This window comes from Bos indicus x Bos taurus, chromosome 7 (assembly GCF_003369695.1).
Source record: "Bos indicus x Bos taurus breed Angus x Brahman F1 hybrid chromosome 7, Bos_hybrid_MaternalHap_v2.0, whole genome shotgun sequence".
NCBI lineage: Eukaryota > Metazoa > Chordata > Mammalia > Artiodactyla > Bovidae > Bos > Bos indicus x Bos taurus.
The window spans coordinates 57,883,702-57,900,004 of record NC_040082.1 but is presented as its reverse complement, the minus strand read 5'-3'; positions in this window follow the sequence as shown (position 1 = coordinate 57,900,004).

The following is a 16,303-nucleotide window of genomic DNA, read 5'->3' as shown; positions in this document are numbered from 1 at the left end:
TCATGGCCTGAACAGTTCATTGTTCTGTTTCAGCTGATCAGTACCCACCCCTCTGACTGGATGGCAACATATATAAGCACACATGTCTCAGATCAGCTAGTTAATCAAAGATGAGGGTGGAATTTTAAGTACCCTATGGAAGGGCCCGGAAAGAGATTGATCCATGTGGCTTGGAAGTGGTAGAGCTCCTCACAGACTCCATCTCTTCCCACGCCACCTCACCTCCTCCTGGGGTCCCAGCCCACCTCCATTGATCCGTGTATGCTGTTCTACTGGCAGGGGGATAGGCGTAGAGGTGAGGGGGTGTGTGGGTGTGTGTGTGTGTGTGTGTGTGTGTGGGAGTCTGAACCAGGTGTTTTGTGGTCCTAGAACAGAAGACTCAGCATTTAGTGAGATTTACATGATTTGGGAATTTGACTCATTGGACAACTTTTTTAAACAAGCATTTATTGACTTACTGAGTATCCACTAAGTGCAAAGTATGACTAGGGACTGCCACATGCATCCATAGAGCTGATTCAGGGCAGACTGTGAAAAACTACTTAGGTGGAAACCTTAGGATTCGAAGTTCTGTGCTCCCAGAGTACTCATGGGCTGGGGGTACTCAGCCCCCATAGAGGGCAGGCACAGTTAATTCCCGGTTGGGGAGTTCTGGAATAGCTTCTTGGAGTATTACTTAAAATAATGACCGCATAGAGTACTTACTACATATTAGGCTCTTTTTACCTGGATTTTCCCACTTATTCTTCACTATAAGCCCCTCTGTGTGTGTGTGTGTGTGTGTGTTTGCACGTGCTCTTGATTGCTATTATTATCCCATTTACAGATGGAGAGACTAAGGCTCAGGGTTATCCAACTTTTGAACAGCTGTTAATGGCTGGGTGGATTTTCAAGCTCAGGAAGAGGGTCCACAGCTCCTGCTCCGAGCCATAATGGGGGGCTTAGCTATGCCTAAAGCAAAGGTAGGACATGGGTGGGCAGATAGAAGTCCATTCTAGGAAGAGGACGCAGCTTTAACAAAAGCTGGTCTACAGTGCTGCCAGATTTGTCTATTTTTTAAAATCTCTGGTAGCCTAAGATCCTAGGAGATAGAAAAAATAGCTATTCTGACTTTTTCCTCTCCCTGGCCTTTAGCAAACTAGCCCTGAAATGGAATCCTGTCCTAAGGTGTGCTTTTCTCTAGTCCCCAAACAGAATTTTATGCAAGAGTGGACCCAGAGATTGGGGGACAGTGCTTCTGGTGAATTGATCTTCCTACTCTGGCTAGGGATGGGGGCCACTTGGGGACACTCTCTGGGCCAAGCTGGTCCTCTGCCCATCTGCATCCCTGCCTCCTGACTCATTTTGTTCCAACCAATAGACTCGTAGCATGCAAATTTAATGAATAGGCAAAGAAATGATAGGCTCATTTCCCCCTGATGTAATAATGCCACTATTCAAGTAACTCCTATGTACCCTACCCCCACCTCAATTCAGGGCATTTGATCATGTTTCTGGCAAGAATCCCCCACTCCTCTATTTCCCCTTTTCCCATTCTGAGTTAGCAAATCACTTTAAAATGCCCAACTTATCATCTCACAAGGGATGGGATATGTGGAAGACCAGGAAGCCAGCACCCTTGGGCTCAAACCACTGTAGTCCTCCTGGGAGGCCCCGTATGCCTCTGCTGGCTGTGAGTAGCATCAAATCCAGGATAGCAGAGCCCATTTACTAAGAGATTTTGTGAGAATCCATGTCCAAAGGCTTCCTGAAACCAAACCCCAGCATATCGGCTGTTCCTTTCAGCCCCTAATTTAGTAATTCTATTGAGAAAAAGAGATTGTGGGTTTTTTTATTTGGTGTGATTTATTCTTTATCATATAAATAATAATAATTTACACAAAGCTCTTCCCCAAACAGAAGAGAATCTGTACATAAAAATAAACAAAAATTAAACTGAGCTGGGCCTGGTGCCCAGAAAACCAGCCAATTCCAAACACAACCAAGGGGAAAATCTCCTCTAGGTCCTGGGAGCTCTGGGGCTTTGGCTGGAATTCTGGGTGGAGGCTCTGGTCCGGGAAGTCAGTGCCCTCCCTTCCCTTGATCCTGGGTAGGACGATGGCACCCCTGGCAGCTAACATCCGGGGAGAGCCAACCAGCAGACTCTTTGGGCTGAGAGGTAGGTGGAATTTGGACCCAAAGGAATAATCAATTTTTAAAACTCCTGGGCAGTGTTGCTTGCTGTTGGCATCCAGGGACTGTAAGAGCTACTGTGACTGGGAAGATGGGATACTGGCCAACACCCAAAGTGGGTGGAAGCTGCCTGTGCTTCCATCTTTCCCTTGTAGCTCATTAGAGGCATGGGTTGAGCAGAATATTTTCTGATCTTCTGTTCCCTTGGAGCTCTGACCCCCCCATCCCTGGAGGCTTGTTATTTCTATAGATATTGAAAGATGACAAGCAATCTCCTTGGCCATTGATTAATTTCCCTCAACAGACACACTGGCTGTTCGCAACTTCTCTCTCCCACCTTTTATTTCCAGAAAAGTCTCTAAGAGGGAGACTGCCTTTCTGCATTTTGGCTTTGTATCTTTAGTTGAGGGCGTATACTACGTGGCTGGAGGAGACTGTAAGCTCTCTTCTCTCGTCCTGTCTCATCTCATGGCAGGAGTTAGGTTCGCATTGGTCCCTAGGGACACAGTCCTTTGCAATTATGGATTTATACCTGGTGAAGGTGGTACTGATGCTAATATGATAATGCTAAAGATGATGTTGGCAAAGATGACAGGGAAGACAGAGGAAGGGGGAGTGCAGTAACAACACGGAGCCTGCCCTGTATCTCCGGGGATTATCTGGCTTAGGCTGAAATAAGAAATGAGAAAATGAGAACTGGGAAGCTGGCAGTAATGGCTACGGAGATGATGAACATAGGGAACAGGAGAAAGGGAAAGTGAGGGTACGTTATGAAGATCCAGGTGAGGAATAGCAACTCAGGGGAGGGGTGAGGATCCCAGGAGCAGACATTCTGGGTTTAGATTCCAACTAACATTTATAACACAATCACTTACACTTATAGCTTAGATTAGTTATTCAACCTCGCTGAGTCTCAGCTTCCTCATCTGTCAAATGAAGATCGTAATATTAATAGTGCCTGTCTTAGAGGGTTGCTGAAACTGCATGTAAAATGTCAGCTCATGGTAAACACTGTGTGAGCATGTGTGGTGTAAGGGCAGACAGGGCTTACAGCTATATCCACAGTCAGGGAAGCAGAGCGCAGCAGGCGGCCTTGGACTATTCTAGAGACCTTGGTCAGGCTCTACCACTTACTCACTGTGACTCTCCCTGTCTAGGCCTTGCTTGCCTTGAGACTGAAAGAGAAATTGGAGTGAATAATAGTCAGACCTCAGAAGTCCCCTGGAGCAGTGAAACTTTCTCTGTGTGACCCATTCATGGGAACATCCAGGCCCAGACAAGACCCTACAGGTATGCAGGTCCGGGTGCACCCTCGACAGACATGCCTGTCCCTGAGGTCAGACAGAGGCGGGCGCTGGACAGGTTGGATCAGACTCCCTTCAGAGGGAAGGGAAAGGTGAGAGGTCAGCTCTAGCCTCGGGAGGTGGCTGCAACCTGCCCCTTGCTCTAAAGCAGCTTCCAGGCCCCAGAGCACAGCCCTGAAGGGGGCTGTGCTGCAGATTTCAGTAATCCTGTGATGGACAGAAGCAGCCCTTCCCAGTTCTGCCCCTTGTTCATATTCCCCACCAGTCTCTTCCTCCCCCTAGAGCTGGAGGACAGAAATAGAAAACAAAAGGCACTCATGCGCAGTGCCTAAGAATTCTTCTCAGACTCCTCATGCTGGGCTTGCTCTCAGAAGGCCAGAGCCCTCCAAGTCTTCAGGACCAACAGGTGGCTCAGAGACCACAGGGGAGAATCAGCCACAGGAAATTCTCCCTCATTCCTGCCCCAGAGGGAGCCCCCACTTCCGGCTCATTGGTCCCTGACAGTGAGGGCTGGGGCAGTGGACTTGACCTTCTATGTCTAGGAGCCTTTGCCAGTCCCTCCCTCTCCCCACTATCAGCCACTTATCCTCCTGCAGGAGGGAGAAGAGACCTGCCACGTCCTGGGTTCCAGTCCTTGCATCATCACTCATGTCATGGACTCTGGTCCTGGCGTGATTTGCATCCAGGAACCAGGCCTGCATGGTGAGGACTGCCCTCCAACCTACCCCTTGTCTCACTGGCCTTTGGAACACAGGTACGACTGCATTTGACTGGTGGTTAGAAGACAAAATACAAATACTAACAATTCACCTATTGAGGCTGGGCTTTATGCTAGATGTTCCACATAAGTCATCTCCCTGAATCCTCATTTACAGATGAGAAAACAAACTCAGAGAGGTTAGGTCACTTGCTCAAAGTCACACAGAAAGCATCGGAGTCTAGATTCGCAGAGTTCCTGATGCCAAAGTGTGCCCTCACCCACAAAGCTATGCACCACCCGCTGGGGTGGACCTGAGGTAACCCTCCTGACCCTGAGTAACCAAGGAGTACTGAGGACAGTGCGAAAAGCCAAAGGGTGACCACTCTGTGGCCTCAGACCCATCTGTCCACCCATGATCATGTCCACCTGAAACTGTCCGGGGAGCCTCCCAGGAAAGCTGGAGCAGAGCCCAGCGCTGCCCGGATAGCTCCAGGAGGCCGCCAAGTTTCTGCTGAATCAGCAAACCACCTCTACAGGCCCTCACCATGAGAACTCCCCCCAGTACCTCTCCCCAGCCCCTGTCCATTAAGTTGTTTCTCCTCCTACCTCCAGAATGTTCCCTGCAGCAGCCCCCGCCCCACTTGCCTCCTCCTGTAGACCCAGCTTTGTCTGGTTATACCGGTCCAGCCTGCAAATCTTCCAGTCGGGCTTCTCTTTGGGGAGTCACAGCTTCTGAGACATCTCTGCATCTTGCCTGTCCTTCTATAAATCAAATGAGGACCCGGTCCCCTCCCAGCTCCTCTGGACCCCCTCCTCCCTGCAACTTCCCCCTGCTCACCAGCTGCACAATGCAGGCAGGGGAAGGGGGTGGGCTGGCAGAAACCAGCTTGTTTCTGAGGCTGGAAAACAGAACTGTAGGAAATTAACAGGCTGAGAAATGTCTGCTGGGCTTGTGTTTGTTTTGCACCCTCAGTCTTTCTGCAGCTCCCTCCTCCTGCCCCGGCCACTTCAATCTGGCTCCCCCACCCCCACCACTCAGCGTGGGTGCCTGGGGCTTGGGGTTGTGTATCTGAGGCTTTGCAGGAAGGTATGTCTTGGTGTGTGAGTGTGTGTGTGTGTGTGTACGCGTGTGTGTGTCTGTGTGTATGTGTGTTTAGAGATGGCAGGCCTGCCCCTCCTTCTCAGGCAGCTTAGCCAGAAATGCCAGTGGCAGAGACAATTGTGCGGGTGGGGATGCTGAGCCCAGAGCCGGCAGAGCCCGCGGGCAGGCAGAGAAGCACCACACAAGAAATTGATTCCATTAAAAGTAATCTTAAATTTAATAAAAGTTATGATTTGATTATAGCTACAGAACCTACAGGCAAGAGGGAAGGCGGGTGGATTCTAGTGATGGATAAACAGAAAGGAAAAAAAAAAAAAAAACAGAAGGGAGGGGGGATGGGGAAGAGAGAGAGATGCTAAGGTTTGGATGGATGAGAGGAGGGAAAGACCTGGGGGTGGGGAATGAGACCATTTTCTCTCCCTCGGATGGAAGAAAAAAGGCTGTGGCTGGTTTCCAAAGAGGAAGCAGAGTGAGGAGTGAGTGAAGAGATTCAAGGAGCTCTCAGGAGATAGCACTGGGAGGAGGTTGCGGGCATGGAGGCCAGGCCTGGGAGAGGTGGGTGTGTAGGACTGAGGGCTTGGGCCCTGGGCAGTAGGCGAGGGACACAGAGCACCAATTTAACAGTCAGACAGGCAGTCCTGGGTTTAGATCCCATGTCAGCCTCTTCTTGCAGCATGACTTAACATTCACTCAGCTTCCTCCTCTGTGAAACAGAGCCACAGAGATAGCACCTACCTCTCAAGGGGGTTGTGAAGATGAACAAAATTATGGGAAGGACAGTTCCCTTCCCATCCCTGCCCCACGGGGGTCCTTGCCCCAGCTCTGGCCCCTCCCATGTATTGACAAGCACTGGTCAGTCCTACTCCTCTCTGTCACCCTTTTTGCAGTGATGGGGACTGAGTGGTCTTCGTCCTCCCATCTCAGTGAGGAGAGCTGGTTTTCCTGTGTGAAGTCTTGGTCGTATGCCCATCTCTATAGAGCACGAATAAGGGCATGGGCACAACAGGAAAGCCACTCGCTCTAGGACCCACCTCCACAATGGGCTAAGGGAACATTTGACCTTTTGGAGGGTGCATTTCCCTACCTAACCCCCACCCTGCCCCGTCCATTCAATGCAGAATCATGCTTGAAGCCAAAACTCTCCCAATCCCCAGAGTGAGACTACTTAGGCCCAGCCCTCAGCCCCCATAATCAACTCCTGTAACGCACAGCATTTGGCTCTCAGGCAAGCCTCCTGTTAGTTCCTTCCAGCATGCTGCAGCCCTGTCTCCTGGCTGGGCAGAGGGAGCCAGGGGCCTACAGGGTCAGCACCAGCACACCAGCACCGGTGAGTGGGGCCTGGGCAGGAAGCCAGGTCATCACAGGGAGATGCTAGGGAGGCAAGAGCCAGAGATCTCAGCTACCCTGGAGTCCAGGAATTGGGAACCAGGAAATAGAGTCACGGTAACAGGAGTCTCCAGGGGACACAAGAAATCATTCTGAGGATAATGTGACCAGTTCTGCTCATTCATCTCCTCCCCTTCCAGGCTGTTTTTTTAGCGAAGTAGCTCCACTTGAATTTGCTCCAGCCCTTTGGTATAAAGACACCTGCTGATCAAGACATTGAGGGAAATAGGACTGGTGGTATTAATGTCTCCATTTTACTGATGAAGAAATTGAGGTCAGAAAGGGTAACCTATTTCCCCCAGACCACACAGCTTGTAATAGATGAATCTGGGACTGAAAACCAAGTGTTCAGACTCCAATTACAGAGTACAGCCTTACCAGGCCCCCACAGTCTCCCTGACCAAGCCATCGCTCATCCCAGCTGCACCTGTGGGGCCCTCATCGCCATGCCTGTCACCACTCTGCTCAGATCAGGCTCTTTTTTGGGGGCACATGGCATGTGGGATCTTAGTCCCCTAACCAGAAATGGAACGCACGTCGCTTGCATTGTGAGGCAGATTCTTAACCACTGGACCGCTGGGGAAGTCCAAGCTTTGCCTTTTTTGGCACAGTCACCCCCCTGGGCCGTGTCACAGCAGCCTTGGGCTCACATCCTCATCCTTTTCCAGAAGGGCAGCCCAGTCTTGGAGTCTTAGTCCCATGCGACCTCCAGGAGGAAGAAACTATAGCCCTGAAGGTCGAGGGAGGGTCACAGTGGCCTGAAGCTGAGGGCCTCCGAGCATGGCCAGGGACCCCACTGGGCCTATAGACACAATTTGGCCGTCACCTCAAAGGATGGCCGCGCCCGCCAACTTTCCAGACCCCCTCCACAGGGCCACCCTGTCACTGAACAGAAGCGGAGGGGCTGGCTCCCGAGCCGGGATCTCCAGCAGGCAGCCCTGACATTTTCCTCAGCCACACATGTCGGCTCTCCAGGACAGAGATCTCACCTTGCCGCCCAACTGGAGTCCTGTCTGCTGTGCATGTTCTTGTTCTGTTCCGTGTCTGTGCTGAGAGCAATCCAGTCACGCCCTAAAATAAAATCCACCCACCCCACTCTTTTTCTTCCATGAGAACATGAGGGCAGTGGCTGGGGTGAAAGGATCACTTAGTGAAAGGTCCTCCAGGGGATGGCCCCCAGGCTGTGTTCTCCAAAGCAGATCCTTTTGCTTTACTTGAAATGGTCCCTAATTCCCAGAATTGCCTGGGTGACCTATAGAAGGAATCACTGGAGTCCTGACTCTGTCCTAACACTCTTCATAAGTCACTTCTCTAGCCTCTCCCCAGAGCTGTCCTCCCACAATGAATGCAGAAGGGGTCCAGACAGGGAAAGGGTGCTACCTCGGCCAAGAGCCTACTGTGTACCAGGCTAACGCTAGTAGCTTGACCTACAGGAAGCCAGGTGATCCATGCAACAGCCTGTAAGGCAGTGTTTAATGGTCCCCACTTTGCAGTTACGGAAACTGAAGCTCAGATAGGTTAAGTGACTTATCCAGGGTCACACAGGAAGAAGACCGGAGAGCCAGGGTTTGAACCTAAACATTCGAAAGCTCATGCTCTTTCCACCCCAGGTGCCTTTCATCCCTGGTTCAGCCCCTTCTCAGGAAAAAGGTCTCCACTTAAACTTGGCAGTACCTTTCAAAATGAAAAATTCATACACACTTTGAGCCAGCAATCTCTCTTCTAGGAATGAATCCTCAAGAAACACTTATACGTGTGCACAAGGTATATTAGGTGTTCACTGCACAAAACATGTGAGATGTTCTTGTTTGCAACAGTAAAAAAGTCAGATACAACCTCAGTGACCATCAGTAAGGGAGTGGATAAATAAACAGAATTACCATGCTGCTGTAGGAAAGGATGAAGCAGATCTTAACTGGAAAGCATGGAAATTTCTCTAAAACAGAGTTAACAGGGAGAATGATAACTGTTTGAATATTGTATGTATTTTTATATATTGAATTTTGTATGTACGCATATACTACATAAATGTATTTTTAGGTCATTTTTTTAAAAAGCATTGATCATTTCCCAATGAGGGGAAGTGGGAGAAATGGAGAAGAGTAAAGAGAGAAGTAACTCCCAGGCACCAGGCAACAGACCCTCCACCCTCTCTGTCTCTCTTTAGGGCCGTGTCCTCCCTCTCACCCCTGCAAGGCAGACATTGGTGTGTCTGGGACAAGGGAAGGGAGTTCCTTATCAGTACAGGGCATGATTTCCTCCCACCATGCCCATCTACACCTGGCATCTCCTGAAGCAGCACAGACAAGACTCGAGGTTGGTGGTCCCCAGGAGGTCATCCCATTAGGTTATAATCGATGGGGTTTCAGCATACCATGCAGTAACAGCAAGGAAAGCTGTGATCACCCACCCTGGGCTGCATCTGGCACATGTCAGAGCCAGGCAACCTGGACCACGGATGAGTCAAGCTTGTGACTTAGTTCCTCCTTCTGTTTCTCTTGTTTATCACTTAGTATCCTGTAAATCAGATGAAATCTGGGGATGCCTGATAAGGAATGGGTGGGGGAGGGGCAATGCTGAACACAAGTGATAAGCAGGGATTGGTTGAATGTTTTCATTTGTCTTTAAAGCTCTGTCTTGGAATGAAGCTTGTTAAAAGTCTTAAGAGCTATTAATAGGGACGTCCGTTGCAACTGGCTGCTGACTGTCAAAACAAATGCTAACTGCCCTTGCCTCCTGCCCCCACCCTCTGTTGACCCAACCCTGTGCAGGCCGGGGGCTCAGGTGGACTTCTGTTAGTACACAGATAGACGGTCTATGTAGCAGGAAAACAGCTTTCACCCCACCTCAGATTAACCCACCTGCAGATTCGTCTTCAGCTGTGCTTTCTTTCCAATAAACTCTGGTATTCCTGTTTCACGGTTGAATGTCAATTCGGTAATCCTAATGGACCAGCCCTCCCCCTGCTTCACTTTCCTTTGCTCTCCTGTCAGACTTGGTCCTCATTCCTACAACTGTCTCTGTCAGTCATTCTGTCCTCCTGTTTCTCTAAGCTGCCTTAGTCTCTTTGATGCACATCCAACAGTCTGGCTTAAGTTTTACTCACATAACTGAAAAGTCTAAAGTTAGACTTCAGGTATAGCTGGATCCAAGCACTTAGACAATGTTATCTGGCATCTGTCACTCTTCAGCTCTTGGCTCTCCTCTCCTTTGTGTTGGCTTACTCTTTAATAGTCACTCGCCAAGCGATATAAGCAGCAAGCAGCTCTAGGCTTAAACTTACCAACATGGACAAATCCAATGGAAAGAAAGCACTCCTTTTCCATTGGTTCCACAAAAAGACCCAGTGCTGATCTCACTGGATCAGCTGTTACCAAGACATGTGACCCAGGGATGGATGGCACAGATGGGCCAGCTCCAGTCATAGGCCACCCTAGGATCTCATGGACAGAAGTAGGGAAGCGGTGGTTCCTAGGAAAAATCTAGGCGTGCTCAGCAACAGAAGGGAGATGGAAAGTAGTATGCAAATCAGTGTGACACTGACTTGGGCGGGGTCTTCACTTCTCTGGGCTTCTCTTAGTTTCCTTGTGTGGTAAACTGGGTGTGGTGTCCACAGCGGATCCCCTGCTCCTGGACATTTTCACAGCCTGGGTTCTTTTCAGAACCTTGGGCAGGTGATCTGCAGGAAAGCAGCTCCCAGATCTTTTGGTGTCACCTCTACTGTCACCACTCCCTTCCCCATTTCTGCTCCTGGTGGAGACTATGGTGGAGAGCAGTACAGGGAGGGGAAAAAGAGGAAGAGACAGGCTAGGAAAGGAAGACAAGGGAAAAGCAACAGAGACAGAGACTGGGAGGGAGGCAGAAGTTCAGTAGCAAACCTCTAAGGCTGTGCTGATGCTGGGCACTTTGGCCTACCTCCCTGCCCCCCGCCACTCACACCCCCCAGCCTGGAAGTGGTGCATCATGGCTTAGCGGTGCCAGCACCTGGCTGGGCTAAGCTCCAAGCCCCCACTACTTTGTCAGGGTATTATTATCCCCATTCTGCAGCTCTTGTCACCTGGAGGTTCTTTCTTCTCCTCTGGCCCACACACCAAACCTGCACAGGCACCTCTGTGATGGTCTCCTAACTGCCATCTCCTCCAAGGCCCTCTCCATGGCACAGTCAGTGCCTTGCTCCTGTGGGGGCCATCCCTGCCCCAAGACCATTTTCCCCTCCTTTGCCTCCCTCTGACTACATTCTCTACTCTTTGTCTAGAGAGAGCCAGGGTCTCTGCTTCAGAGAGCCTTCTGTCCTCCCTGGGTGGACTAAGATGGAAGGGGCCAGAGGTCAGAGGTGATACAACCGGGGACTGGGCACATCCGATCAACTGATCACCCAGTAAGAACTGAGCACTCATTCAGTGTCCAGTGTGGGATCCCTCCATGGTCTTCTCCACAGCTTCAAGTTGGCTGATCTTATCCCATACTAAGGATCCACTTTCCCTGGGTCCCTTATCTTTGTCTAGGATGTATCGTACAACTTTCACTTGGATTTTAGGAGACAACAAAGGGCCCTGAGACCCTTGAACAGGTCTCTTCACCTTTGGGTTGCTCCAGAATGAAGAGATTGAAACTAGATCAGGGATGTAAATTCTGGCACCCATGCTACCACTTCTAATTCAGTGCCCATGGCAGACATTGCTAATCAATAACGACACTCTCTTCTCAGGACACTTTCTAGGCAGCTGCTATTCATCATTTAGCATTAACTTGAAACTCCTTTGCCACTCCTGGACTGGCTGATCTCTAAGGGCTATTCCAACACTGACCGTCAAGGATTCTTTTGGCCTGGTTGAATCGATATCATCTCCCCCATTTCCCATTTCTCCCTCCAGCTCATTCTTTTGATTGTCCCATCCCTCTCTCTCTCCCATCCTGCCTTATGTCTAAGTTCCTGCTGCTGAGTCCATGTATACCCGAGATGATGTCTGGGTCTCCAAGGTTCTGTTTACTGTCACTCAACTTCAGTCTCTTTGAAAGTTACATTTTCCAGGCAGTCACACTTACACATGTTGGGCGGTTCTGTGGCATTGGCTCAGGGGAGGGAGGCAATGATAGAGACACCAGAGGCAGTCAGAGGAGAAGCAGGAGTGACATCCAGAGAAATATTAAGAAAGAGATAACAGGGTGGGCAGATAGAGGGCCTAGAGTTAAATTTCTGTCTCAAGGCCATATGGGTGGGAGTGGGGAGAGGGGAGTTTAAATGGAGTTTATCTTGGACCCCCAAGGTCAAGTAGGAGGGAGGATCAGGTAGAACCTAAAAGCAAAGGACAAAGAGGACACATAAATTAGTAGCTCAGCTGACAAACAGGAAAAGGGAAAGGGGATTCTTTGGTGGGAAGGACTATCAAGAATTATAATAATGAGATGGTATTTTAGTGGGTGCTTTATGAACATAAAAGCATCCCCTAGTTATTGATCAGAAGAGTTTGATACAGGAAGGTGAGTGCTGGCCAACAGCCAACTGGAGGGTTAAAGCAAAGCCTGACCCAAGTCGCAGGACACTCCCATCAGAATTGCTTGGAGCAGTTTTGGAATTTCAGGAAATGCTGCCAACTTTACCAGAGGGACCTGTGTACTTGTGCGACAGGCACAAGGGCCAGTCATTCAGGAGCCTAGTGACTACAAGAAAGCCACTTACCTGTAGGCCTGGGTTCAAATCCCAGCTCGTTCATGTACTATGAGACTTTCGCCTCAGTTTTTTCATCTGTAAGATGAGAATGAGTAGCATCTAACTTATAGGTCATGGAAAATATTAAATGTCTGTAAAGTGCTCAGCACAGTATCAGGTTTGAGATTGATAATAGCCAGTAGCTGATAAGCTGGTAATGCTAGCAATAGTATTACCATGGGTGATGCATCTCAGGGGCCCCATGAGGGACCCTCTAATCCACTTACTGTATATATATATGCTGGGTGCTGGCCTAAGTGTTTACCTGTATCACTGACTTTAATTGTGGGATTCTCCCAGGCACCGGTACACCATCAAATTCCCATGTGACAGATACATTTTGTTTAAACCCAAAAGGCTGCAATTCAAAATGCTTGCTCTCTGGTTTCGCTTGTGGGTGGTAGAGGAAGAGCTGGATAGATCCTTTGGGTCTGAGAAGAGGGGCTCCTTTTCTTTAGGGGGAAAACAGAGGTATAGGGGAAAGCACCACGGCCAGGCAAGAGGCTGGGAAAGGGCCCCAAGATGCTCAGCAGAGAGAGGGGCAGCTTCTGCCTTCCCTGTTGTGCTGTGGGTGAGCCCTGTTGAGGCTGCGGCCCCGCCCAGTCTCCCTCTGAAGGAAGCGATCAGGCCAGTGGGGCCCCTGCCTGTGAGGCTGCTGCAGGAGTCTGACTGGCTGGGGTTAACAAGGGTGAGTCGGCTGTCAGGATGCCATTTACTAGCATGACCTGGGGCTGGGTCAGCTCTTGAGCAATCTGTGCCTCAATTTCCTTGCCGATAAATTAGGGATGATAAAAATTAGCTCCCGACAGGATTAAGTAAGAATGTAGCATGTGTAGTATTAATTATTTGGCCCAGGGCTTCCGAGGTGGCACAGTGGGAAAGAATCTGCCTGCCAGTGTAGGAGTAGTGGGTTTGATCCCTGGGTGGTCGGGAAGTTCCCCTGGAGAAGGGAATGGCTACCCACTCCAGTATTCTTGCCTGGAGAATTCCATAGACAGAGCAGCCTCGTGGGCTACAGTCCATGGGGTCGCAAACAGTCAGACATGACTGAGCATGCACACATGACACGTGACTATTTAGCCCAGGTTGGACACAGTAAGTGCTTAAAAAAATGTGAGCTATTATTCTTCCAGTTAATTATTATTATGGCTTGTGACATCCTCAAATGTTTATTTTTACTGCTTGTGACAGCCTCAGATTGGGCAGTTACACCAATTCCAGCCAGGAGGTCCATGAGGGCCAGTGAGGGAGTGGGTCTTAGCCAAGTCTGGTATGATTTGGTCCCAGTCTGTCTGCCACCCATAGTCCTGACTCCAGATGATTCCACAGGGGAAGGCAGCCCCCTACCTCACCAAGCAATTGCTGAGGAAGTAGGAGGGGAGCAATCACTTGTGAAGACAGACAGGAGCGGCCACAAGGAGACCCGACCTTTTCTGTTAGGGACCTCAGTTCAAGAGCCCCACCCAGAGGAGTGTTCTCCACCCAGCTCCCCACATCCATCCCTGACTCCTACCTTCTTTCTCATCAGGAACACACTGTGTTCCTGTGTTTACCTGGGAAGGTGGGGGCTGCTGTGTCTGGGTATTTCTCTGGACACGGTCCTTCCTTGTCCCCACCCGGCGGATGCCTGGCCTGGATTGTATATTTCCGGAGCTGCCTACTTGAAACACAGGCTTTTATTTTTAGAAAATTACAAATGCAGGGGGCTGGGAGGAGAAGCTTGGGGCCCCAGAACTGGGGTGAAGGGGAGAAACTCAGGGGTCTGAATATGAATATGATGACTCTGAAACAAGAGTGAAGGGAGGCGTGAAGGGGAATAAGTGAGATGGTGGGAAAACCGAGGTGAGGAAGTAGGGGGGGATCCCACACTCCCAGCACCCTGAGCAGGGATCAGAGTCTTTACCCATTTAGGCTGGGGAGCTCTGGTGGGTGGAGGGGGAAGGGTCAAGGGTCACCTCTCTGGCATGTAGCTGGATCCCCAGGGAGGCTGAGGAGCCTGGGAAAGAGACTGAGCCAGCAGCTCCCCTCCCCACTCCCTGAGGCCTTGGGGACTGGGAGAGCAGCTTCCTGCACAGACAGCTCCTCAGTCTCCTGGGCTGGGGACGTCTTAACCCTTCTGCTGCCAGTATCAGGGAAAGCAGAGAGGAACACAGATGTACACCCAGGTAGCCCAAATGCTGTTTTGTGCCTGCCTTCCTCATGATGTCTTGCTTAATAGGCATCTCTGCATCTCTGGAGTCCCAACCCCAAAGCCCCAGATGGCCTGAAGCGGCAAGAATTCAGCTAATTGTCTTCTCCCAGAGCCCAGACAGAGGGACATGGGGGTGCTTCCCCCTAGGGATGGTTGGCACAGGGTCTTTTCCTTCACTGATGGGTGTTAGGGGATGTCAGTCAGAACTTCAAGCTCAGAAGGTAAAGAAGTCCCCATTCTGCCGTAAAGGCTTCCCAGGTGGCTCGGTAGTAAAGAATCTGCCTACCAATGAAGGAGACATGGGTCAGGAAGATCCCACAGAGTAGGAAATGGCAACTCACTCCTGTATTCTTGCCCGAAAAACCCCATGGAGAGAGGAGCCTGGTAGGCTACAGTCCATGGGGCTGAAAAGAGTTGGACACAACTGAGTGACTGAGTACATGCTACTGTGAATGGGAGGCCCCGGGCTGAGGGGAAACTCATCTTAAGAGTCAGGAGTCCTGGTTTGCTTGCCCACATGTGACCTTGGGGAGTTATTGAACTCTCTGGGCTTCAGCTGTAGCCTGTGCAAAATGAGGAAATCAGACCAGAGATGACCTGGTGTCATAAGGGGCACACCCTTCTCTGGGCCTTCATTCCCTGGTGTCCCCTGACCAATGCAGCTCCACATCCCTGGACACTGAACTTCAAGGCTTTCTTCTCCACCTGCTCCATGGAGACAGGAAAACGTTTGCTTTCTCCACCCCTAAATAAGCATGCCTAGCACAGTGTCTTACACAATCCTTCAAACAGGCTTGTGACCGATGAGTACATAGATGAACCAGCCACCCTTGATTTAGGGATAGGATGTCTCTTTCTCTTTCCATTGTCTCCTCAAGAGCACTAGACTAGGAGCAGAAGGACCTGGCCTGGGTTCAAGTTCTGACTGTTACTCACCAACTATGAAGCTTCAGGCAGGTCACCTTGCCCCTCCAAACCTTGATTTCTTTTCTCTGCAAAGTAGGAATTAGAAATAAAACATCTACCTTATGGACTTGTCAGGATAAATCCAGAAAGCCTTTGTAAATTCTAAAGCAAAAGAATTATATACAAAAAAAAAAAAAAAAAATCAAGAAGTATGACCATCAGTTACATTCTTGTTAATCCTGCACCCAGTTCAGGGGTAGCACAAAGTATGGTGGTTTTGAGGTTGGGGAGTCTTGATAGTCGTGTGACTTTGGGCAAGTTTCTAAACCTCTGAAAGCTTCCATTTCCTCATCTGCAAAATGGGGATTCTAATAGTACCTACAGTAAAGGGTTGTTGTAGGTATAAAAGAGAGACTTCATATAAATGGTTTCCCCAGTGCCTGGTGCATAGCAAATTCCACAAATAATAGCTGTTATTATTTCAGCACTGGTCCCCAACAATTCCTCCAGCTGCTTCAGCCCTGCCCTCCCAACCTGCAGGAGGTGATGGTCTCAGCCATACCTTCCTTGCCTGACACAGACATTCCCAAACTCATTTGATGAAAACGTATCCTGCAGAAGCTGCCTACCCCAAAACCCTCAGAGGAGGCAGAGCAGGAGTGGGTGCTGCTGACGGGAGGCCAGAGGATGAGGGCACTGTGCAGGGCTGTGTGGCGGCCAGGGCCGGGGAACGGAGGGTCAGAGGCTGTCCCTGCACCCTCGCCAGCCAACCAGGATTGGGGCCTCCTCCGCTTGCCAGGCTGGGCCTCATTGATGTTGGGAGCTGCTTATC